The following is a 13,307-nucleotide window of genomic DNA, read 5'->3' as shown; positions in this document are numbered from 1 at the left end:
TGAGCTGACGTGGATCTGGAACGAGCAGTCTGGGCCTCTCAGAACACACACTGAACCTGGATTGGCTGAATTCAAGCTCCCCTTTGCCTGCTTCCCGCAGACAAACAGCTGTGACTCAGCACTAATCCATCCGGCTGAAACAACCGGTCAGCCCTTCTGATCCTACAGAGGTAAATGCCAACCGAGCCTTCATAGGTAGTGGCCACAGGTTTGAAACGGGGCTTGGGAGAGACAGTAAGGACCCACCTGTTGCATTGGTCACCCGGCAAAGGGAAACGAACTGTCGCCATTTGCAAGAGATACCACCATGGCAGACAACTGACGTCATCAGACTGTGGCGGAGGAGATAACTTCATTGAAACCTGCGGCTACAGGTGTGTAATTCCCTAGCCTTCCCTCTCCACACATCGGGGAAACCTTAAGGGCCAATCTCAGCTCTCCTGTAAGGGCCCCTCCTAGCTCTCCCGTGAGCATGGTACCCATACCGAGGGAATTAGAGGTGGCGCGGGACCTGCGGCTCAGGACTACCGCTCCCACCAGTGCTGACAGCTGAGGTCTCTTGCACCAGCTACCGGGGGTGTGGCTACCGGAGGGGCAGTAAAATTCGCTGAGGATTCTCAGCCCCAAGCTCTACAAACTTAGGGTCTGAGGGATTGGCAAACTGGAAGAGTGTGCCCAGCCATTCATGACAACAGGGCTCCCGGGAGCAGAAGACCTGGCGTGTACCCAGTATTGTGGTGAGCAGCACCCGTGAGAGGGGCCTGGCTAGAGGAAAAGTGGGGAAGTGACTAGACACAAGAGGACGCCCTAGGCACCCAGGATTGCAGACTCGCCCAGTCTGGGAGGAGGAGCTGCTGCACAGTGATTGGTTTCTGCGTATTGATAGGAGAAACTTGGCCTGGTGGTCACAGCGCCACCTACTGGAAGAGAAGTTAATCAAACTCTAAGACTGCATTTATTAGTTTTGTTGTTGTTGTTGTTTTTGTTGTTGTTGTTGTTGTTGTTTTTAATTTTGATTTGGGGTTTTCTTTCATTTTCATTTTTCTTTCTTTTTTTTTAAATTTTTTTTTACAATTTTTTTTAAATTTTTTTTTCCAATTTTAATTTTTTTTATTATTTAAATTTTTTTTCTTTTTTTATTTCCTATTTTTTTCTTCTTTTGTCTTTTCATTTCTTTTCAATTATCTTATCCCCCCTTCCTTGAATTCTACCTGCTTACTCTCATTCTCTTTAGTGACTTTTTCCCTTCCCTTCTAATACCTTTCCTCCCAAGCATCAAATAAATTTATAGGAGTAAACAGTAACTCAGCAGTCAAACAGAACAAGAAGTAACATGAGCAGCTTCAAAAAGCAAGGAAGAAAAGGAGTACAAACAATGCAGGAAAGCCTAAATATTCAGGAGGACCTAGAGTCATCAGAAAAATGGTCATATAAAGAACTCAAGGAACACCTTAGACAGATGGAATGGAACCTTAAAGAGGATACGAGACAGCAAATTCAAGCAGCGAAAGAACACATCGAGAATGTATTACACAAACAGATAAAAGAAGAAGTTAAGCACCTTTAACAGGAGATAGAGATTATAAAAAAGAATCAAACCATAATCTTAGAAATGAAGGAAACTATAAACCAAATTAAAAACTCAATTGAGAGTATCACTAACAGAGTGGAGCAAGTAGAAGCCAGAACGTCAGATAATGAATACAAATTATTTCATCTTGAAAAGAGTCTAGCCAACTCAGAAAGGCTGGTAAAAAATCACGAGAAAAACATCCAAGAGTTATGGGATAACATAAAAAAGCCAAACTTACGAGTCATCAGGATAGAAGAAGGTACAGAGATTCAAACCAAGAAAATGAGTAACCTGCTGAATGAAATAATTACAGAAAACTTTCCAGAAATAAAAAAGGAAACAGATATACAAATTGAAGATGCATACAAGACACTGAACACACAAAATCACAGTAGACCAACGCCAAGACACATTGTTATGAAGATATCCAATATACAGAACAAAGAGAAAATATTAAAAGCTACAAAAGAAAGGAGACAGATTACATTCAGGGGTAAACCAATAAGGTTAACAACGGATTTTTCATCACAGACACTGAAAGCAAGAAGGTCATGGAACAATGTATTTCAAACACTGAAAGACAATGGATGCCAACCAAGAATTCTGTATCCAGCAAAATTAAGCTTCAGGTATGACAACGAAATAAAAATCTTTCATGATAAACAAAATTTAAAAGAATTTGCAGCCAGAAAACCAGCATTGCAAACCATTTTGAGCAAAACACTACACGAGGAAGAAATGAAAAACAATAACCAAAACCATCAGAGGGAAGTGCCTCGATAAAGACAGAGGGCGAGGGGAAAAATAATCATGGAGAAACAAACTAAATTTTTTTTTAAAAAAAGGATAAATAATCAAACATGGATGGAAGTACAAACCATATATCAATAGTAACTCTGAATGTTAATGGCTTAAACTCTCCAATAAAGTGACATAGGCTGATATCATGGATTAAAAAAACAAATCGAACAATATGCTGCCTCCAGGAGACACATCTGATTGGAAAAGACATACACAGGCTGAAGGTGAAAGGATGGGAAAAAATATACCACGCACACGGTCCTCGTAAGCAAGCAGGGGTGGCCATCCTCATATCGAATAAAATCGACTTCAAGACTAAGTTAATCAAAAGGGATAAAAAAGGACATTATATACTGTTAAAAGGAACCATTCACCAACAAGACATAACAATTATCAATATTTATGCACCAAATAATGGCGCTGCAACATTCATAAAACAAATTCTCCTTAAGTTCAAGAATCAAATAGACCACAACACAATAATTATGGGTGACTTCAACACACCTCTATCACCATTGGACAGATCCTCCAAACAAAAGTTGAATAAGGAAACTATAGAACTCAATACCACAATCAATAACCTAGACTTAACTGACATATATAGAATATATCAACCTTCATCAAATGGATATACTTTTTTCTCAGCAGCACATGGATCCTTCTCAAAAATAGACCATATATTATGCCACAGGGCAACCCTCAGTAAATATAAAGGGGTGGAGATAATACCATGCATTTTATCTGATCATAATGGAATGAAACTGAAAATCAATGATAAAAGAAGGAAGGAAAAATCCTACATCACATGGAAAATGAACAATATGTTACTGAATGATCAATGGGTTACAGAAGACATAAAGGAGGAAATCAAAAAATTCTTAGAGATAAATGAAAATACAGACACAACATATCGGAATCTATGGGACACAATGAAAGCAGTTTTAAGAGGAAAATTCATCGCCTGGTGGTCATTCCTCAAAAAAAGAAAAAACCAACAAATAAATGAGCTCACACTTCATCTCAAAGCCCTAGAAAAGGAAGAGAAAAACAACAGCAAATGTAGCAGAAGGCAAGAAATAATTAAAATCAGAACGGAAATTAATGAAATTGAAACAAAAGAAACTATTGAAAAAATTAACAAAACTAAAAGTTGGTTCTTTGAAAAAATAAATAAGATCGACAGACCTTTAGCCATGCTAACAAAGAGAAGAAGAGAGAGAACTCAAATTACTAACATATGGGATGAAAAAGGCAATATCACAACAGATGCTACAGAAATACAGAAGACAATTAGAAATTATTTTGAAAACCTATATTCCAATAAAATAGAAGATAGTGAAGACATCGATAAATTTCTTAAGTCATATGATTTGCCCAGACTGAGTCAGGAGGATACACACAATTTGAACAGACCAATATCAATGGATGAAATTGAAGAAGCCATCAAAAGACTACCAACCAAGAAAAGCCCAGGACCGGATGGGTATACAGCGGAGTTTTACAAAACCTTTAAAGAAGAATTAATACCAATACTTTTCAAGTTATTTCAGGAAATAGAAAAAGAGGGAGCTCTTCCAAATTCATTCTATGAGGCCAACATCACTCTGATTCCGAAACCAGACAAAGATACCTCAAAGAAAGAAAACTACAGACCAATATCTCTAATGAACCTAGATGCAAAAATCCTCAATAAAATTCTGGAGAATCGAATACAAAAACACATCAAAAAAATTGTGCACCATGATCAAGTAGGATTCATCCCTGGTATGCAAGGCTGGTTCAATATACGGAAATCAATAAATGTTATTCACCACATCAATAGACTTAAAGATAAGAACCATATGATCATCTCAATAGACGCAGAGAAAGCATTCGACAAAGTACAGCATCTCTTTATTTTCAAAACACTTGAAAAACTAGGGATAACAGGAACATACCTTGACATTGTAAAAGCTATCTATGCTAAGCCTCAGGCTAGCATCATTCTGAATGGACAAAAGTTGAAGGCATTCGTTCTAAAATCTGGAACAAGACAGGGATGCCCTCTATCACCACTTCTATTCAATATAGTTCTCGAAACACTGGCCAGAGCAATTAGACAGACGAAAGAAATTAAAGGCATAAAAATAGGAAAAGAAGAACTTAAATTATCACTATTTGCAGATGACATGATTCTATACTTAGAAGATGCAAAAGGGTCTACAAAGAAACTACTAGAACTAATAAATGAATTCAGCAAAGTGGCAGGTTATAAAATCAACACGCATAAATCAAAGGCATTTCTGTATATCAGTGACAAAACTTCTGAAACGGAAATGAGGAAAAACACTCCATTCACAATATCCTCAAAGAAAATAAAATACTTGGGAATCAACCTAACAAAAGAGGTGAAAGATTTATACAATGAAAACTACAGAACCCTAAAAAGAGAAGTAGAAGAAGATCTTAGAAGATGGAAAAATATACCCTGTTCATGGATAGGCAGAACTAACATTATCAAAATGGCGATATTACCAAAAGTTCTCTATAGGTTTAATGCAATGCCAATCAAAATCCCAATGGCATTTCTTGAAGAAATAGATAAAGCAATCATGAAATTCATATGGAAAAATAAAAGACCCAGAATAGCAAAAGCAATTTTAAGCAGGAAGTGTGAATCAGGCGGTATAGCGATACCAGATTTCAAACTATATTACAGAGCAATAGTGACAAAAACAGCATGGTACTGGTACCAAAACAGGCGAGTGGACAAATGGTATAGAATAGAGGACACAGAGACTAATCCACAAAGTTACAACTATCTTATATTTGATAAAGGGGCTAAAAGCATGCAATGGAGGAAGGATAGCAACTTCAACAAATGGTGTTGGGAAAACTGGAAATCCATATGCAAAAAAATGAAACTGAATCCCTTCCTCTCGCCATGCACAAAAGTTAACTCTAAATGGAACAAGGAGCTTGATATCAAATCAGAGACTCTGCGTCTGATAGAAGAAAAAGTTGGCTCCGATCTACATATTGTGGGGTTGGGCTCCAAATTCCTTAATAGGACACCCATAGCACAAGAGTTAATAACAAGAATCAACAAATGGGACTTACTTAAACTAAAAAGTTTTTTTCTCAGCAAGAGAAACAATAAGAGAGGTAAATAGGGAGCCTACATCCTGGGAACAAATTTTTACTCCTCACACTTCAGATAGAGCCCTAATATCCAGAGTATACAAAGAACTCAAAAAATTAGACAATAAGATAACAAATAACCCAATCAACAAATGGGCCAAGGATCTGAACAGACACTTCTCAGAGGAGGACATACAATCAATCAACAAGTACATGAAAAAATGCTCACCATCTCTAGCAGTCAGAGAAATGCAAATAAAAACCACCCTAAGATACCATCTCACTCCAGTAAGATTGGCAGCCACTATGAAGTCAAACAACAACAAGTGCTGGCGAGGATGTGGAGAAAAGGGTACTCTTGTACATTGCTGGTGGGACTGCAAATTGGTGCGGCCAATTTGGAAAGCAGTTTGGAGATTCCTGGGAAAGCTGGGAATGGAACCACCATTTGACCCTGCTATTGCCCTTCTCAGACTATTCCCTGAAGACCTTAAAAGAGCATGCTACAGGGATGCTGCCATATCGATGTTCATAGCAGCACAATTCACAATAGCTAGACCGTGGAACCAACCCAGATGCCCTTCAATAGATGAATGGATAAAAAAAATGTGGCATCTATACACAATGGAGTACTATGCAGCAATAAAAAATGACAAAATCATAGAATTTGCAGGGAAATGGATGGCACTAGAGCAGATTATGCTTAGTGAATCTAGTCGATCCCTAAAAAACAAATACCAAATGTCTTCTTTGATATAATGAGAGCAACTATGAACAGAGCAAGGAGGAAGAGCAGGAAGAAAAGACTAACATTTAACAGAGTCATGAGATGGGAGGGAAAGGGAGAGAAAAGGGAAATTGCATAGAAATGAAGGGAGACCCTCATTGCTATACAAAATTACATGTAAGAGGTTGTGAGGGGAATGGGAAAATAAACAAGGAGAGTAATGAATTACAGTAGATGGGGTAGAGAGAGAAGAAGGGAGGGGAGGGGAGGGGGGATAGTAGGGGATAGGAAAGGTAGCAGAATACAACAATTACTAATTGGGCATTATGTAAAATTGTGGATGTATAACCGACGTGATTCTGCAATCTGCATTTGAGGTAAAATTGGGAGTTCATAACCCACTTCAATCTAATGTATGAAATATGATATGTCAAGAGCTTTGTAATATTGTGAACAACCAATAAAAAAATAATAATAATAAATTGCTGAATCTTTCAGAAGATTTGGAGAGTTTTCTGTGGGTCAGAAAGATAACATATGTGATGAACAAGTCAGTGAAAAGAACTATTTAAAAAACAATAAATGTAACAAAAGTGTTTCATCAGCCACTACAGGAAAGGGAAGTTTGTGGTCTAAAACCACAAATCACCTGTCCCCAGTTTCCCTCCAGAGTTCTGGCTGATAAGGTAAAAATACACAAAATTTAGCCAGAGGTGGTAAAGACACTTCACAGAAGGCTTTATATATCAGAAGGATTCATTCATTCAAAGATACTTATTGAGGGGTCGTTGTGTACTTGGCAATCTTCAAGGTACAGTTTAAGGCAATGAACACAATCAAACTCTTTTCTTGTGAAAATTACATTGTACTGATGAGAAAAATGAACATGAATAATATATGTTAGCTGGGTGTTTTAATATGACACAGGGAAAGGTACTAGGGATTACAATACAAGAATTGAAGGAATCTCTTTTATTCTTCCTCAAAATTATACCTTCGACTTCCTAGGCTTGGTCAGATGATATGCAACAGGGAACCAGAAAAAGACAACAGAGGCCTCTGACCACTTATTCTTCACACAGTGGTCTCAATGCCCAATACCCTTGGCCAGCCAGGCAGTAGCCTCTCCCTGAGTCACAAACCAGTCTCCCATTGATTTGGGTTTGAATGAATGGAATCACAAGGCCACCTGCCTCCTGGCTATTGGTGAACACAATGAAAAGAATAGGCCAACTCTGGACAGGGCAGACGGGTGAGAGGGGAAGAGAGGGCACAGGGTGATGTGGAATGATGGGGACAGCAATGATGGTGGAATGTGATAGACATCATTATCCAAAGGACATGTACGAAGACATGAATCGGTGTGAACATACTTTATATACAAACAGAGATATGAAAAATTGTGCTCTATGTGTGTAATAAGAATTGTAATGTTGTAATGCATTCCACTCTCTCGTTGTTTAAAAAATAAAATCAATTAAATATTTTAAAAATAAAAAATAAATAAAAATAAAAAAGAAGTATATGTCATAATAATTGGAACTTAAATCTCATGAAAGAGAAATAAAAACTCATTCTCAGGGCCCAAATGACCTGGAGAAGAGGAAAACTGCAACTTCAGGCTGTACAGGCTGGCATGGGGGGAAGGGAGATTATGAACCCCTCTAACCTTCCATGTGGAGGAAAAGAAATTCTAAACATGAATCCCCTCTAACTTAGTCCTCTACAACCTAAGGGAAGGGTGGAGGAGGAAGTAAATTTCACTGAGGATGATCAGAATCCCACACACATGCTCTCCAAAACACTAAGTTATAATCCCAGGACCACAGAAAATTCCCTTTCTTCGACATCTTACCCACACATTACTCAAGGCCTATGTATCTGAATTCTTTTAACAAGTACATCATGTCCAGATTTCAAGAAAAAATTATTAGGCAAAAATCACAGCTTGTAGAGACAGTGCATGCATCAGAAGCTAGACTCAGATGGCAGGCAATGATCAGACCAGGACTGTCAAGCAACTGTGACTCATAAGCCAAGCCTGATGATCTGCTATTTATGCCTATGCTAACTCAGGTCTTCGGGAAAAGGGGTGAGGGAACTGAGAGCAGGGCAGGCAGAGGGAAGAGGCCTCATTAGCATGAGAGGAAAATACACCTCCTAGGTCAGGGAGAGAAAATATTGAAGGGACATGAGTAACTAAAAATAAGTGAAACTGAGAGGACCAGGAGACCTGTAAGTTTCAGGGTTTAATCAATGCTTAACTTGTATATGTACTGCACTAGAGGAGAGTTAGGAAAAAGACAAAAGGCTGGTCAGTTTGTGTGTTCATTGCACATTCTAATACATATTATGTCCCATGTGAGCATGTGGCTTAATAAACATTTTTCTGATGTCCATCTGTTACAATTCGGGTATGAAGAATTGTAACAGATGGACACACACACACAAAGCTTCTATGTTAACACCACAAATTTTCAGAAGTGAAGTGATTGGATTGTGAGAGCTCTGACCTAAAGAGTTCATCCTAGTTGGAATGACAGGGTAGTAACTCTAGGCAGGTGCGATACTACTAGAGGAGCAGGGTTACTGGGGCTGTGCCCTGGCAGGATGTGTTGAACACATGTCCCCTTCCCACTTCTCTTTGCTTCCTGATCCTACTATGCGCTGAGCAGCTATTCTCTGCTGGGCTCTCCTCCATGATGAGCTGCCCCACTCCAGAGAAATCGAGTCAGCCATCTAAGTAGGGACTGAGTCCTCTGAAGCCATGTGACCCCAATAAACTTTATCTCTATCAGTTGTTCTTATTGGCTGCTTAAGTGACAGTGGGGAACAGCAAATGACTACAACAACAACAAAAAATCCAATAGACTGGAGGCAAGTACCAAGATTTTACATAGGTTTGCTAGATTATGGGTCTCCCTGCTGGACACAAAGGATGCAATAATTCTGAATCACCAGATCCTCCCAACCACTTGGAGTCACCTATAGGGATTAAATCTGGAAAACCAAAGTCCATTTGCAGAGGATTAAGAAAAAAATATCCCATAGACATTTCCTGTCCCTGGAGTGTTATGCAGTGGATGCTTTCTTCTTTCTATAGAGTCATGCTAATTCTCAGGCTTTTAAGTTAGCCTCATTTGGATAAGACACATCCAGAGTGCACATTTTCCAGCACTATCTGGAAAGCAAAGATTTCTGGACACATGTACTAAGTCCCCAGACATTTGGGCTTATGGAATACTAAACAATGACTAATTGATGAGTCAATAAAGCTGTCCAGGTCATGTTTACATCAAAATGGGAAAAATCTTGATTATTCCAATTAGTGAAAAAATGCACACGGACACAATGTCAGATATAAGGAATCCTTAGTCAGAGGAACATTTTTGCATATAATACAAAACAGAGAGAGAAAAAAATGCAACACTCATGTACCCACTGCTTAAGATATCACCAGCACAAGGGGAAGCCAATGGATACCATCTCAGAGAGCATTCCTTTTCCTTCTGTCTGATATTTGTGATTCTCATTCCCATGTAGTTTTGATACTTATTATAACCAAGCTTACAGATTTAAATCATCATACTATAGATACATATTCTTCCCCAAATTTCTTTTTCTGTTGGACACTATGTCTGGCATATTCATCCATGTTCAAACAGAGTCCTGGTTCTTTCACTGCAGTTTAACATTTCAGAAATGAGTAGAATAAACCCGCTTCTCTCTTGGTTTTATCATAAATCATAATTTATTTAGATATCTATTCCCCTATTGCTAGGTGGTTAGGCTGATTCCAAGACTTTGCCCTACCCTCAATGCCACTCTGATTATTGCGACCATGTTGCCTTGGGAGTTTATATCCAGTTTTCCTGGGTATAAACCAAAGTAGGAAATTCCTGGGTCACAGTGCTATATATTTACATACAGCATGACCAGATATTGAACAAAGGCAAAGTAGATTGAACCAGTTTACACTCCCAAAGTTGAGAAAGGTAACCTTTTCACTTCTTGACTGGTCAGTGGTTTAAAGATCTCATTAAAATTCAATACTTTTTTATGATTCTATACCCTTAATATGAATTCTTGTTTTTCAACACTTTCCTCTTTGCAGACATCATTGCCCACACTAAAATACCCTCCTCCCTTTTTAGACCTTAACGTTATTTCACATTCAAATATCTCCTGCTCTTTTTCCAGTAGAGAATGTCATAGACTATAAACCTAAGATACACAGAAATATAAATCTTCAAATTTTTCTATAATTAAGCTTCACTTCTGACTATGAGCCTCATGTTATTAAAAAATAAGAAATCAGGCTGAAATCATGTCCTGGTGAATATGATTAAGTTGACTATTGCTAGATCACTTTGAAAATTATTACCCAAATTCAGAATTTTACCATTCCCTCTCTGTCTTCCAAGGGGAGAATCTATATTAAGGGATGGAAAGGAAATAATTGATGTTACTGGGGAAAAAAACTGCATTTAGAAACATGGAGACTACTTGGAAAGAAAATCAGACCAAGATAAAATGGGACAGCAGCAGCAAAGACAGTGAAGGAGATCAAAAAATTTTGCCCCAACTGTGAGCTGAAAACCATGCCAGAAAGGTAAGACATTTTATATAGAATCTACAGCTAGTCAGCCTCCACAGAAGCAATTAAATAAATCCAACTTATGCCTATGTATAAGGAATTACAAATAAAACCCAAGGTAATGCCTCTGAAATGGGTTTTCTCAGTAATCTTTCTAAAAGGAACTCATTGAGGGATCCTTGCTGGATGAAGGCTATGGAACACCCTTAGTGGGGTGGAGCTGACCCCAAAGCAAATGGTTCCCAGGCAGTGCTAACCCCACCTCGTGCTACAGTCACCACAGGACTCAGGTGAGGGCCAGCCAATTGACACCCTATCCACTTCAGGATAAATGGTAAAAACCAGTGATCTGCAGGATCCAGCATAGAAGCTTCTAAACCACAGAATGCCTGGCCAGCCTGCACCCACAGGTCCTGCACTTGTACACAGGTAGCAAGCACTTAGCACTGCTACACAGAAGCCCCACTGGAGGGAAATAGGTGCACAAGTTCAAAGCTGCCAGTCTCAGGAGCTCAGATAAGAGCAGGTAAACGGACACCCCACCCTAGTCACATATTGATACCCAGGTGATCCTCATCAGCTAGGGTGCGGCTATTATGCCACAGACCACCCACAGAGAGCTGGCATTCACAGGGCCCACAGTTGCAGTCAGACACCAAGGCTACTGCTACTAAGTCGCCCCTGCAGAGGGAATCAGTGCTCAATGTTCCACAGCAGCCAGGGACAGTCCTGCACCCCGCACTCCTGCCTCCAAGGGAAACGCCAGCAGATGTGAGGCCCTCCAAGTATGCAGACTCAGGACGCTGGGCTGACTATCAAGCACCAAGTGGCAGGAAAAATCACAGAAGCCAGGGAAGTAGCTCCTATGATCCAGCACCTCTAAGATGGTCCATGGCTACAAGCCCCAGAATTGCTAGTCAACTTGATTCTCATTCAAACACATGAACTCACAGAAGGCAATGGCTGAGGAGAACCCCAAGCAGCCAGCAGAGAACACTGCACAAACATAACAGCAGTATACCCCACAAAAAGGCTCACAGAGGAGCATCACACAGAAAACAGCCACCACCCAGTGTGCCCAGATATAAGCCCACCAACCTGCATCCTCTGCACTCCAGAGGATGCAAAAACTCAATTCATAAAGGAGAAAACACAACTTTTCAAGCCCAAGTTCAAGGTTTAAAAAACTCATCCAGGAACTGCATGAAAAGAGAAAGGGAGAAAACAGATGAGTCCAGACACTAGATGATGTGGAGCCAGATCCCATTGCTGCAGATGAGGCTGCTCCCATGAAAGCAGCAAAAGTTCCTCAAAACCTGGAGAACTTCAACATGAAATGCAGTTTAGAGGAGCAGAACATTCTTTGGGCAATATCCTTTTACACTTATTAAGTTGTCAACATTTAAAACCTAATGAGACGTGAGAAAACCTATAGCTGGTGTAGATATGGATCCTTAGGTTCCCCGTACATTACTAGTTGAGGTGAAACTTATTTCAAATACTTTGCCATTTGGCAATATCTTCTAAAGCTGAATTGTCATAAATTTTCATGCAGCAATTCATCCCATTTTCCTGTGAGTATACTTTTCACATTCATAAAGAAGACACATATTACAAAGTTCATGGCCAAGTACTCTAATTGCATGAACTCTGGCATGACACCAGTGCCAGTAAGCAGTGTAGCAATCATGGTGAAGTACAATGATACAGATGGGCTTTAGGGAAATAGTAAATGCAAAAAAAGCCCTAATACATCAGAAACAACATGACATGCTATTCATGAAGTTAAAAACTAACATGGAAAAACATTTTCAATGATACTTACAGATGCAACGAAACTTCACACAAGGCAAAGAAATCATGAGCATGAATTTAGGATGATGGTTACCTTGGGTGTGGAAAAGTAGTGGGTGGGATAGGAAGGGGTGGAGACCACAGAGGAAGATGCATATCATTTTTTACATCCTAGCCTTTCTTTTGCATTCACAGCTGATTCAATTACAAATATTTCACTATGATGGAATCAGAGACTGCAAAAGTAAAAGTCAACTTTAGAAAACATGAACTTATTACTTCAGAAAGACAGAACATGTTCTATATTTTAAAGATATATGAAAGAATATTCAGATATCAAGAATGAGCTTTTTAAAATTAAACATTTAAATCCCAAAATAGAGTGGTAAGAAATCAGAAGTCAGTGACATTTCTTAGACAAAATGAAAATGAAAATCAAATGGACAGGGCCCCTGAAAAGGAGCCTGCCATTCTCCTTGTCTGCAAGGGGATGCTGTGACATAGGCCAGGCAGGGAGAGTGGTGGCCCAGAGCAAGGCCCAGACAGAGCGCTGGATGGGCATTGCTTGTAAAATGACTGCTGTGGGTCAGGACGCCAACAACCAATTGCCATCTGCATTAATAGTCATTAGGAAAATATCACTCACAACCATTTTTCTACCTCTATTTTGTGACTGTATTCCATTCCCCATGAGC

This window comes from Ictidomys tridecemlineatus, chromosome 9 (genome assembly GCF_052094955.1).
Source record: "Ictidomys tridecemlineatus isolate mIctTri1 chromosome 9, mIctTri1.hap1, whole genome shotgun sequence".
NCBI lineage: Eukaryota > Metazoa > Chordata > Mammalia > Rodentia > Sciuridae > Ictidomys > Ictidomys tridecemlineatus.
The sequence above is the reverse complement of the archived record's forward strand: the minus strand, read 5'-3'. Positions refer to the sequence as shown.